Genomic DNA, 14,288 nt, shown 5'->3' with positions numbered 1-14,288 from the left:
CCTCATTCATGAAGGAGTAAATACTCCTTGCATTGTGTCTGTGAATATTTCCTGAAAGACAATGCTTAAGAGCCCTTGGGCTCTTGCCCTAGGAAGACACAGCAATAACTGTTGAGGAAAGGACCAGTAGTTTACTCATGAAGTTGTAGGAAGTTTATTTGACCTCTATGAGGCAGCTCCACCCTGCAGGAGTCCTGCAGCCCACAGGGGTCCTCCCAAGTTAAGATACTATATTACCATGATAGCTCTCCTCAAAAACAATTTGTACCCAGTTAGAGGATACAGCTCCTCATCATGAGGACATATATTCTCCATTGACACAACTTCAGCTGTGACTACTATGTCAGTATTTTCTGGAAAGAAGAAGTGAGAGAGTTAGGCTGTGGTTTTCAGCAGCGGCCTTCTCTCTCAGGCTGACCCCACTCCATCCTTCCTTCTGCTACGTCTCTGCTCAGCTCCCACCAAGCACAACCGTTAGTAGCCCACTGTCCCTCCCTCATTGTTGAGCACCTTGCCCATCTTTCCTGCCTAATTTGTATTTCATTCTTGCACTAAAGCCTTCTTTGCTTCCTGCCATGTCTTCATGTTCATTATTTTCACCATGACTTCTCCTAACATTCCATCTAATCTGGCATTCATGTTTTGGCAGGAAGTGTTCTTACCACGGACGGAAATCTCCCAGTAGTAGCTGTTTTCGTCACACACACAGGCAGTGTAAGTGAATTGACCATTGGGGTACTGGATGTTTGGGTTATCCTCAGTACTGGTTTTAACCTGACAAGAAGGTGAGGAAACAGCCCTGGATTAACCAACCATTAAACAAAATAAACAGTATTTAGGACATTATGAGAAAGGAGCATCTAGGAAGCTCCTTCCCCTCCCCCGTCCGCAATCCCCAACTATCATTCCACATTCCACTTTACTTAACTTTTCTGTAATTTTTTGTGTCTCATATTAAACTTTAATTTTATTATTATTACTACTATTATTACTATTATTATTATTTTGGTGCTGGTCCTGGGGCTTAAAACTCAGGGCCTGAGCTCTGTCCCTGAACTCTTATGGTCAAGGCTGGTACTCTACCACTTTGAGCCACTGTGCCCCTTCTGGCTTTTTGTAGTTAAGTGGTGATAAGAGTCTCACAGACTCTTGCCTGGGCTGGTTTTGAACGGTGATCCTCAAATCTCAACCTCCTGTGGAGCTAGGATTATAGATGTGAGGCATCAGTGCCCAGCTAATTTCTATTTAAACGCAAAACAGGCTAGACCCTGGTGGTTCATACCTGTAACCCTTGCTACTCAGGATGCTAAGATCTAAGGATTGTGGTTCAAAGCCAGCTCAGGCAGGAAAAAGTCCAGAAAACTGGAAGTGGAGCTGCGGCTCAAAGTGTTACAGTGCTGGCCTTGAGTTCAAAAGCACAGGGACAGTGCCCAGGCCCTGAATTCAAGCCCCACGATTGACCAAAACAACAACAGAAAGCAAACAGCTAGGCACCAGTGTCTCACTCCTGTATTCCTAGCTTTTCAAGAGGTGGAGTCCAACCTGGGTTGAGTAGTGGTATGCTCACAGCATGCTAGGTGCAGGGGAAGTGTAAATATGTGGCAGTCCAGGCCAGCTCAGACCAGCTCAGAAGGATTGCGGTCTCGGGCCAAATCTCTCAAAGGTAAGATCCTATTCCAAAAATAATGAAGGTGGATGGCTGTGGCTCACACCTGTCATCCTAAGAACTCAGGAGGCTGAGATCTGAGAATCATAGTTCAAAACCAGCCTTGGCAGGAAAGTCTGTAAGATTCTTCTCTTCAATTAACTACCAAAATGCTGGAAATGAGGGGCTGGGAAGGTGGCTTAATGGCAGAGTGCTTGCCTACCATACATGAAACCCTGAATTTGATTTCTCAGTACCACATGAACAGAAAATGTCAGAAGTGGTGCTGTGGCTGAAGTGGTAGACTGCTAGCCTTGAGCAAAAGCAGCTCAGAGACAGTGCCCAGGCCTCGAGTTTGGCCCCAGGACTGGCCAAAAAGAAAGAAAAGCTGGAAGTGGGACTGTGGCTTAGGTGATAGAGTACTAGCTTTGAGATTAAAAAAAAAAAACACCTCAAAAAACAACAACAAAAGCCAACAACTCAGAGACAGTGCCAAGGCCTGTGTTAAGTCCCAGAACTGGTAAGAGAGAGAGAGAGAGAGAGAGAGAGAGAGAGAGAGAGAGAGAGAGAGAGAGAGAGAGAGAGAGAGAGAGAGAGAGAATAAAACTGGGAGAGAGCAAAGGAAGGAATAACAAATGTACTCATTACCTTACTGCTGTAACTGTAACCCCTCTGTACAGCATCTTTACATGCAAATAAAATAAAAAAAGAAATATACTTTTTACCTGATTTATGTGATTGCAACTCCTTTGAATATCAGTTTTATAATAACAGTTTTTAAAAAAGAAAAAGAATGAGGGCAAAAAGGGTTAAGAGAGTGGTCCAAGTTAGAATGCTGGCTTCACAGACTCAAAGTCTTGAGTTCAGCCTCTAGTATCATGAAAAATATGTTTTATTTGGCGTATTGAATGATTATAGTTCAAAAGTTTGGTCGGCTCAGGGACAATGCTCAGACCTGAGTTCAAGCCCCACAATTGACAAAAACAAGTTGGCTCGAGGGAGAGGGGACTATGATTCCAGGAGAGTTCCTAGATTGTTCTCACGCTGACTTATTTATCTTTGTTTTATTTCCATATTTATATCTTTTCTTTCTGCCTATTTTCTTTCGTTCTAGTCTCTTATTCTGAATTCTCTGTGTTGAAGACTGGTATCTCAGTGATTAAAGCCTCTCTCATGTTTTTACATAGCAATGTTTCTTCAACATTAGAATGTTATTAATAACCCTTGCATTTCTAACAGGGTTGCTTTGGGGTTCAAAGCTGATATATACAAAAGCATTTGTAGGTGAACTATTTAGTAAGATGTTAAATTGTTTTCTCTAAAATCAGTGGTGACTATCAGTATTCTTTTTTTTTTTTTTGTCAGTTGTGGGGCTTGAACTCTGGGCCTGGGCGCTGTCCCTGCGCTCTTCAGCTCAAGGTGAGCGCTCTACCGCTTGAGCCACAGCACCACTTCGGGTTTTCAGATGGTGTATTGGAGATAAGAGTCTCACGAAGTTTCCTGCCCAGGCTGGCTTTGAACCGCGATCCTCAGATCTCAGCCTCCTAAGCAGCTAGGATTATAGGCATGAGCCACCAGCACCTGGCTCAGTATTCTTTTTAAAAATGAAATATTAGTTTACCTTTATTTAAAACAAATGACAAATACATCTCAATTTTTATTTGTAATACATATTTAAAGAAAGCATTGGCATGCAGAAGACAAAAAAACATTTAGAAGTTAAGACTCATAGACGTTTTTCCTTAACTAAACAGGTTCCATTTTCTTTATAAATACCAGCAAACAAATTGTTAACCTTTGTCACTTTAATTCTCCCAATATATAATTTACCCAAGAAATGGTAAGCTTTAAAATGATTTTGTCAAGAGTCTTCTATACAAGGAAACACTATTAATCAACTAAAGATATCTTCAGGTACAAGAGGCCTTTAGAACACTCAACAGGTAGACCATATTGTGATTCCGACTGGTTCAGCAGAAAACAAGGAGGGGATACTTAAAGTTGTCAGAGAGAAAAGATTATACCTATAATGGAGAACCAATCAGAATAACTAGATTTCTCATCTAAAACCCGAAAAGCAAGGAGAGCTTGGCAGGATGTATACCAAGCATTACGCATGAACAGCTACCAACCCAAAATACTATATCCAGCATTCCTGAGTGTAATCGGTCTCTTTCTTTGCCATCCCTAACTCCCAGTTCTTCACTTACCACCATGCATTCCTTCACATGGTTTATCACGGTGACCTTTAGCCAGAACACATTTGTCTCTTCTGACTCAGAAACCATCATGCTCATTGAAAGTATGTCCCTGGACATGAAATAAAGAGACAAAGTCAAAGTCACAAGGCAGTCCTTCATAGGGAGGGCAGAGGGGAGAGGAGGAGGCAAATCTTGGGAGAGACACAGAGGGGTGAAGCTTTTACCTGCATGGAATCCCCTCTGTAGCTCATACCAATGAGCCCTGCAAGGCTAGCTAAGACACACCTATCTACTAACAAGTGAAAAACGAAAGCCAGAAGAAAATGGCATAGTCCTGGTCAATTAATGAAGACAGAACAGAACCCGGATAATGGCTTTGTTTTTCTTGTGGAATCCCATTTAAATGTCCATGGTGGTATTTGGGCAGGTATTTGCTTAGCTCAATAGTCTGCTTCAGCTCAGGATGCTCTTTTCCAATTATGTATAGATGTGTGTATAGATGAATGCATGCAGGTGTGTATGTCTGTATGTCTGTATGTGTGTGTATGTGTATATGTATGTATGTGAAATTATCTCAAAACTCACAAAAGTTTCTTTTCAGTAGTGGATAAACTTTTTTTTGTTGTTGTTGGTCATGGGGCTTGAACTCTGGGCCTGGGTGCTGTTCCTGTGCTCTTCAGCTCAAGGCAAGCACTCTACCTCTTGAGCCACAGCACCACTTCCAGTTTTCTAGTGGTTTATTGGAGATCAGAGTTTCATGGATTTTTCTGCCTGGGCTGGCTTTGAACCATGATCCTCAGATCTCAGCCTCCTGAGTAGCTAGGATTACAGGTGTGAGCCACTGGCACCCAGTGTGAGCCTGGGAAATTTAACACACCAATTACCTGATGTTTAATATGGTGATCAACTTAGCTTAGCCTTACTTTTCAACACATTGTTCCTCAGATCCGAATAGAAGGCAACCCACAAAAGTCCTAATTAGTTTACCCCAAAGGGTGATTCTCAACTCATATGTACTATGTTTTATCTCATATATTGCCTTGTCCTGTCTGCTCTGTTCTTCGACAAAGCCCAGGGCTGGAAGTATTCTTTGTTCTCCAAAATCTACATGGCTCCATTCCTCACTGCTAGAAACTCCTCTCTCCACTTTCTCTCTGCTGCATGTCTGTGTTGTTTAGGAAACTTCTGACGTCATTCTGGAAACCAATGCTTTCCCTTTGTCAGAAGACATAGTCCCTTTTCCACCTACAAAGAATTGGAATCTGACATTTCCTTTCCTCCTATTTGGACCTTGAGACCGGCTTTGTTATGTCATGAGTTGTGTGTGTGTAGAAAGCACCATGTCCGTTGAGGTCAGCGTAGCCGGATATAGTAGTGATGACCAAAGCCATGGCCTCTGAGCAGTTCAAGTAGTGTATTCAGAGATTAGCCCATGGTTCTTGACCGTGCCCAATCTCTATTCCCCTGGTCTCTTTCTGTGAGAAAAGGGTGGGTACAAAAAACTTGGGGGCAGAAAAAAATGAGTCACAACCTAAATGGTAGGGGCACATAGGCTTGACAACCTCTCCAACAGCTTGTGAATTGGGAAAGTGAGACCCCAAGGCACAGATTTTGAACATGCCTGGATGTATCTGCATGGCATAGGGGTATAATCTGTAAGAGCAGGATGTGTGGCTCACAGATGAGGGAAGGGTTCTCCCGGGTACATTTTCTGTAGCAAGAAGGAAAGGGTGTTGGAATGGGAATGTGGATTAGTGGTAGAGTGCTTGCCTAGTATGCATGAAGCCCTGGTTTCGGTTCCTTAGTACCACATACACAGAAAAAGCTGGAAGTGGTGCTGTGGCTTGAGTGGTAGAGCGCTGGCCTTGAGCAAAAGAAGCCTCAGGGACAGTGCCCAAGCCCTGAGTTCAAGCCCCATGACTGGCAAAAAGAAGAAGAAGAAGAAAAGTGTGGCTTACCCATCTTCCTGAGCTGTGCTGGTCCCTAGCCTCAGGCAGAGAACCAGGAGCAGGGTTGCAGCACTGGCCTTGTTCAGAAGCTGGAGAGCATGCATGCTGTAGAAGTTACGTCCAGTAGGGCTGTGCACCTTGTGAGCCAGATCTCATTTTATCTGCATCCAGAGGAAGTGAGCAGTTAGGCAGGTCCATGCTGTCAAAACCATCATATTTTGGGATCTCATCCATTGCCACCTTATTTGTTTTTCTGGGAGAAAGATCAACATTTAAACTGGAGTGCAGTGAGGAAGAAGAGGTTTCCTTGTTTGTCAACATCACACTGGAGAGTTCCGGAATCATTGGACTGGCTCCTGTTTTAACTTTGGCAAATAGGATCTTCTCCTCTAACTTTCAACCCGTGTTGGCACTGCTGAGCCCATAAAATATATTCTTACTTCTTTGTCCTCTGATAACTCTTTCCTGTTAACACTAATAAAATTCAACGTATTTTAATGGATGAGTCAACACATGGTTTACTCTGTTTCCTTGATTTGCATCCTTTGGTACAATGAGTCTTCAGTAGGAAGAGGTGGCCCCTCTATTAAGTAGAGTTTGGTCCGTGAAGATTCCATGCATTCAAATAGGCACAACTCACATGAGAATATAGCCGACAAGGTAGATTTGATATGATTATCTTATGACACTGCCAGTAAAGTAGATGCTGAGTTAACAGAAGGTTCCAGAAGACTTGAATTCTCTATTTCTCTCTACCCACACACATATATAAAATAAAGTAAATATGAGCAGGATGTGTGGCTCACAGATGAGGGAAGGGTTCTCCCGGGTACATTTTCTGTAGCAAGAAGGAAAGGGTGTTGGAATGGGAATGTGGATTAGTGGTAGAGTGCTTGCCTAGTATGCATGAAGCCCTGGTTTCGGTTCCTTAGTACCACATACACAGAAAAAGCTGGAAGTGGTGCTGTGGCTTGAGTGGTAGAGCTGGATGTCTATAAAAATCTATATTTATATATTAATTTCTATCAATATATTATAATTCATAATTTTTCTATCTATGCATACATTTATGTATATACTTATATATACATACTGTATTTACATGTATATACATATATGTTTATTGATGGTATAGATATATATAACATATCTATCTATCTACATACATACATACATATATTTTGGTAGTACTGGGGTTTGAACTCAGGGTCTTTGTTTTATTGGCAAGTGCTCTACCACTTGAGCTATTCTTCCAGCTCTCTTTGTACATTGGGTATCTTTAAGATAGGCTCTTGCTTTATGTCTATATCAGCCTGTACTGCAAGCCTCCTGTTTATGCTTCCCTTTGCTGGGGGGGATGACAGGCGCAAACCAACACAGAGCCATATGCTTCCCCTATAGCTGAGCTAACAGGTACATACCTTAGTCGCAGCCGTTGGTCAAGATGGACTGTAACAAACTTTTTACGCCCCAGCACATCCCCTGATCTCTGCTCTCCAAGGAGCTGGGATTGCAGGCTTGACCTGCTGTGTCTGGCTTATGGTTTATTGATATAAATGTTTGGATGGATGTAGAATTTTATAAATGGCATCTTATTTTCTTGGACTTCCATTATTTGAGTTTTCAGATCAGTTCTGAGTCTTTTTGTAGACTATTTAAAGGTAAATAGAAGTTTTTTTCCCCTCTTTTTCCTGGCTAAAAGTAGCATATTCTTTTATCTGTTTTCAGTATGCACATCTATGATGTGCTCAAAATAACTTTTCTTTACATTTATTCTGACTTAAGTTCTAGTTTTTGTGTTTGTGATTTTATGTTTTATTTTGTCAGCTTTGGGAAATTCTAAGCTGGTATGTCTTCAAGTATTAGTCCTATTACCTGATTCTAATATAGTTGTGCAAAATACCCCATTGGGCTTTCAATAGAGTTTTCTATTCTACTCATTTGGTTAAGTCTGAATGAAGGTAGACCCAGTGCCTCAAAAATACAATATAACAATACAAATGACTTGATTTTTGGAAAGTAAGATAATAAATTTGCATTCTTAAAGAAAACATAGCAATGAGAATTTGTTAAAGTAATAATAACAGACCAATACTACCCGTAAATCTAATAGAAACTCTGAAATTGAAGTATATCAGCATGAGTTTTTCTTTCGACCATCTCAATAATAGGGTTAATCTTGGTTAATGAGTGGCATGATATCTTACATATTTAGATTTCCAAATCTTTTCTGAAAACAATAAGTTTAAATTCACCTGAGAATAATTTTGTTCACATGAGAATAATTGATATAATTATATATAATAATAATAATAATAATTAATATGTCACTACATATTACTCCGTGTGATTATTTATAATCACATTATGGAATGAGAGTTACATATATGCATAACTTGTAACTTAAAGGTTATTCTAAAAGAACAAAAATTTATTAATTTAGAAACAATAACCAGCAAAGTAAATTACGCTTTCAAAAATTGGAAGGAAATGTAATCTCTTTTCTGATTTTGGTTTCTTAAAAAAATTGTATTGTGAAGGTGATGTACATAAGTCAGGTAGTGAGTGCATTTCTTTTTACTTCTTCCCTCATTTTCTCTCAGTTTTCCCCTCCCCACCTCCCTACAAGTTACATAGTTCATTTTCAATCTTGTGTCTAGTGAGTTTCACTGCTGCATTGTTCACCCTTTGTCCCACTGTTTCTGTGCGCCCCCTTACTCTGATTTTGTTAAAATATGATTTATGCATATATTCAGGGTAAGGAGCATGGGCAAATTGTTTCCTCCTTTTTATGTGTTTGTTTTGTTTCTTTGTTTGCACTATTAAATTTGTTATGTGGTCATTGGATACAGTCTTTCTATCGGTTTTGTTAGCATGTATTGACCATTTTATGAAGCTCAGGCTAGCCTTGGAATAAAGATCCTACTGTCTCAGCCTCCTAAGTGTTTATTGGAATAAAGATCCTACTGTCTCAGCCTCCTAAGTGTTTATTTTACAGGGATGAGTCATAATATTCATTTTTCTCTGATTTTGGTGTATTGCTGTCTGACAATTATGATTCCTCAAAGTTATCTTTAGTCTCAAGATATTTTTCTCTCTCAACTAATCTAGTCTGTTGGTGATGATTTCCACTGAGATTTTAAATTTTGATGCACTGAGCTTTTCATTTCATGATTTTCACCCTTTTTCTGAATCTTTTTCTCTTTGCTGAATTTCTCACCCAAACTATTCAATTTCCTGTCCAAGTTTTGAAGTGAGTTGTATACTTCATCTGTCTATTTTTTTTTTATCATTTTCCAGGTCCTCAACTATAACCTCATCTCTTAAAGCTAGAATTTTGAATTTATTATATGATATCTCACCTATTTCACTCTCTTTGGATTTAGTTATTGAAGAGTTAGAAATACATGAAGGAGTAGGTTGCCTTGCTTTCTGATTTTTTTGTATTTCTATGTTGTGATTTGTGCATGTGTTAGGGTCAGTACTCTTTCCGGTTTCATATGGAGACATTTTTCTGAGCAACCTTCTCTTGGGGGCTCAATCTCCTGAACTGTTCAGAGAGAAACAAACCAACAACCTACTTTAATAGTAGCACCACCAAAACAAACCAGATATAGTAATATGACCTTAGACAACCAATAACTAGAGAAAAACATGGTCAAAATAACATAGACTTGCATTTCCTTTATGGTCAGGGATGATAAGTATTTCCTTGGAGATGGGAGAGAGAGGGATTGAGAGAGAATGAGGAAAAAGAAGACACTGTATGAAGAAAATGTACTCATTAACTGACTTATGTAATTATAATTCTTCTGTATGTCACGTCTATAACAATAATAAAGTAAATTAATTAAAATAACATAGACTTAACTATGAAGTTGGAAATTAAGAGGTAAAAGTAATAAAGAAAAATAAAAAGGAGCGGACCAGAGAAACAGAAAAGGCAAAGAAGTCAGGGTAAGTAAAATAAAATTAATAAGCCTTGTACTTTTTTTTCCTTTTCTTTTTGTCAGTCATGGGGCTTGAATTCTGGGCATGGATGCTGTCCCTCAGCTCATCAGCTTAAGGTGAGCACTCTACCACTTGAACCACAGCACCACTTCCAAGAAATAAAAAAAGGGGCTGGGAAGGTAGCTCAGTGGTATAGTGCTTGCCTTGCATGCATGAGGCCCTGGGTTCGATTCCTCAGCACCACATAAGCAGAAAAAAAAGCCGGAAGTGGCGCTGTGGCTCAAGTGGTAGAGCGCTAAGCCTTGAGCTGAAGAGCTGAGGGACAGTGCCCAGTCCCAGAGTTCAGGCCCACAACTGGATCCTCCCCCCCAATAAAAGAGTGAGACAGAGGATAACAATCAGCTCATAAAATAAAAAGAGGTATAGTGAAAAAAGTAAAAAATGTAGAGAGTTCTACTAAGCAATATAGTTGCTGACATTCTTTAGACCTGGTAATAAATTAGGAAGTTTTTAGTTGTTGAACAACCTCTCATATATTCTATACTCAAATATACCTGATGAGGTTACAAGATATGTGGGTTTATTCACATCGATAGTGTATTGGCTGGGATCCAAGTTACTCAACCAATTAATTTTTGTGTGTGTTCCGGTTCCTGTCCTGAGGTTTGAACTCACAGCTCCATTTCCAGCTTATGGGTAGTTAATTGGAGATGAGACTCTCATAGATTTTCCTGCCTGGGCTGGCTTCAAACTATAATTCTCAGACAGCAGTGTCCTGAGTAGCTAAAAACTTGTTTGTTTTCATATTGAGACTTCTAGTCATTCCTCTGCCAAGGAGCAGATTTTAAATTGCTTTCTTGGTACAAAAAGTGCTTCTGCTAAGCATGAAGGCATATCTAGCCACAGACAGTGGCTGGAGGAATAAAAGAAAGGTAGCAGCGAATGTCAGCAGAAAAGCTGTTCTCAGGGGATTCTCTCATCTTTCCAGTAGTTTTTGGATAGTGGTATAATGGTGATGGTCATTGTAGAATCTGTGTGTTTTTCATAAGGAGAGCTGTGGGCACTTCCTGAGATAATGGGAGGATTTAATATCTGCATTTTCTAATATGTTAGCCATCAGCCACGTGCAGCCATTGAGCCCTTGAAGTGATCTAGGCTAACCTGTAAACTACTCAAGGACTTCAAAGACCTAGTATGAATAAACTTACATAAAATATCTCACCAGTGAGTCTTAATCCCATCTAGCTGGAATTACCTGCATCACAAAATAACCCGTAGGCTGGATTTGGTTAAATGAGTTTTGTGTGTGTGTGTGTGGGATTCATAAGAGCAAATTTCATTACAGATTAATAAAAGTGTCATAGAACTTGTGAGGAAAGCATAGCATCCGATTGAAACCATCTCACTATGTTTTCAAATTAATGTTAGTTGTAAACAGAATGTAATTTTCTATTTAAAGGAAAATTAGAGTACCTCCTCTGATCAAGTCAGCCTGATTTGGACACAGTGCCCAGTTCTTTCTGAGAGACTTGTTCCATGTGATGGTGCTTTCTGTTTTCACTTTTACCATCCATGTCCTTCCACAGAACATGTCTAATGGTTCTTTAAATGCTAGCTCTATTATCTTAACTGTAAGGGAGAAAAACCTTTTCATAGCCCATAATTTTGAGTACTAAATTATAGTTAACACTTTTCAGGACATCTTCGTTAACTTTGCTTGATAGATCTTAAAAACTCATGATACATGACTGTTCATACACTACATGTTTATATCTTACCTCATTAATAATTTGAATAAAAACTATGACTAGCAATTTGTAATTTTTACATAATATGTTAAGCTTAAATTTATCATTAAAAATACACCCCCAGAACATTGAAAATTATACACATAACCTTCAAATATAGTTGGGTGGTTATACTCTAGACCATCAAGAATTCCAGGTATTTTAGCAGACAAAGAAGCTTCAGGAGGTATGGCAGTGCACGAACATAAGCAAGACATTCGCGAAAGCTTCCTGTTCCAGAATTTGAGCTGGTGGGGACTCAGGGAGCCCAAGGGACCTGTTAAAGAGAGCATAGTGTAGAAGTTAGGAGCAGGATCCTTGGGTCAGACTGCCAACATGGTTTTACCCTGTCTGTGACACTTTCCGGCTATGTATAATAAAAGTAAACATGATATTATTAGTTCATTTTCTCTCTCCAACATAGAGAATGTAAGCTCTGTAAGACCAGGACAAAAAATTCCTGACTCAATGATGTAAAGCCAGGTGTTGGAGTAGGCAGTAGCAAGCCATGGGCTCTTGATAAATACATACTGACTATTTGATGCATATGTGTTAAAGTATCCTCCAAAAAGGCGGCTCACGGTCTAAACTTTAGTTCCAAGTTTGTAATGTTCAGAGGTGGGGCTGTGGGCGGGAGGGGATTGGTTTATAAGGACTTGGACATCATCAGTGGCTCATTCTAGTGATCGTTTCCTAATTTGGGAGTGGAGATGGGGCAGGTAGGAAGAAGGAGGTAAGACCTAACTGGAGGAAGCAGGTCACTGGAGGATTTGTTCTGGAAGGGCATAACTTGTTCCCAGCTCCTTCCTCTCCCCTTCTCTTTGCTTCCTGGCTACCATGTGAGCAGCCTCCCGGCCCCCCATGTTCTCCCTCTACCATGATGACCTGCTTCTCCTCAGGCACAAAGCCATGGAGTTAGACAACTTTAGATCAAAGAATCTGAAACCATGGTCCAAAACAACTCTTGCCTCCTTTCTGATGTTTTTTTCTTCAGTATTTTTTTAGTAGTGACAAAAAGGTAACAGATATAATAGTTTTATAGGGCATGTGGTCAAGCACATAAATAACAATAATTAGTGGAATGTTGGTAAGCATTATGAATATTATTGACGTTATTGTCCTAAGTAATTTATCAATCTTTTTCAACACTTTCATGTATCTGTCCTGGATTTTTTTTGCCAGTCCTAGGGCATCAACTCAGGGCCTGGGCACTGTGCCAGATCTTCTTTTGCTCAAGGCTAGCACTCTACCAGTCAAGCCATAGCACCACTTCCAGCTTTTCCTGTTTATGTGGTACTGAGGAATCAAACCCAGTGCTTCATGCATGCTAGGCAAGCACTCTACCACTAGGCCACCTTCCCAGCCTCTGTCTGGGATTCTGATACTCAGGGTCACTGGCATGGAAGATATGATTCTATTTTCGTGCCCAGACACAGCCTATTACACTTATCATTCTGCTCCTTTCTCTTCCCATCGTTTTCTCTATCTCTCCAGCTGCTACTTAATTCTTCTCAATACCAGAATGCTGACCTGTTTGGAACATGCCACCACTTCATGTTTTGGGTTCTTGGTTCTGATTGTACCAGTTACAAAAATGTTGTTCAACTTTATATATTTCATGAAACACTAGTGGACTTTCTCTGATGAAGCTCCTTAGGAAAATTTTTGTTCCTTTATAGCCTCCTCTAAAGTATGAGCTCCTTGGGAGTCCAATGTCCCTGAGGTCATTGTCTCTTGTTCATCACTGGTTGAAGATAAACAACAGAATAGAACAAAATATTCTGGTTCAGGGGCTGGGAAGGTGGCTCAGTGGTAGAGCACTTGCCTTACATGCATGAGGCCCTGGGTTCGATTCCTCAGTACCACATAAGCAAAAAAAAAAAAAGCTGGAAGTGGCGCTGTGGCTCAAGTGGTAGAGTGCTAGCCTTGAGCTGAAGAGCTGAGGGACAGCGCCCAGGCCCAGAGTTCAAGCCCCACAACCACCTCCCCCAAAATATTCTGGTTCAAGATGTCCATAACAAATCTGTCTTAGGCTCTCTGTAGGCAGAAATTTCCTACTTACTGAAATTTTAGGATGGCAATAGAAGGGAGAAAGGCCAATCAATGAGGGAGACTTGGTACCTGTCTTAGTGCTACTTTTCTTGGCTTACATTTGGGATAAAAGCTAGGTGTTGGTAGCTCATGGTTGGAATCCTAGCTACTCAGGAGGCTGAGATCTGAGGATCACAATTTGAAGCCAACCTGGGCAGGAAAGTCCGTGAGATTCCTATCACCAATTAAGCACCCCCCACTCCCCAAAAAAGAAAGAAAGAAAGAAAGAAAGATAGAAAGAAAGAAAGAAAGAAGGGAAAAAGTTTACTCCCACCAACAATGCAGTAGGGTTCTCTTCTGGCCACATCCCCTCCAGCATCTGTTGTTATTAGAGTTCTTGATTATAGCCATTCTAACTGGGGTGAGGTGGTATCTCAATGTTGTTTTGATTTGCATTTCTTTTATGGCTAGGGAGGTTGAGCATTTCTTCATGTGTCTATTGGCCATCCTTCTTTCCTCTTCAGAAAAGTTTCTCTTCAAGACTTTAGCCCACTTATTTATTGGGCAGTTGCTTCTTTGAGGATTTGTTGTTGGGAGATTTAATTTTTTGAGTTCCAAGTATATTTTAGTTATGAGACCCTTATCTATTGTATGGCTAGTGAAGATCTTCTCCCAATCTGTGGGCTTTCTATTGATCTTGCTAGCTATGTCCTTTGCCATGCAG

This window comes from Dipodomys spectabilis, unplaced genomic scaffold (genome assembly GCF_019054845.1).
Source record: "Dipodomys spectabilis isolate Male_0828 unplaced genomic scaffold, ASM1905484v1 ptg000034l, whole genome shotgun sequence".
Taxonomy (NCBI): domain Eukaryota; kingdom Metazoa; phylum Chordata; class Mammalia; order Rodentia; family Heteromyidae; genus Dipodomys; species Dipodomys spectabilis.
Note: the sequence above shows the minus strand (reverse complement) of the source record.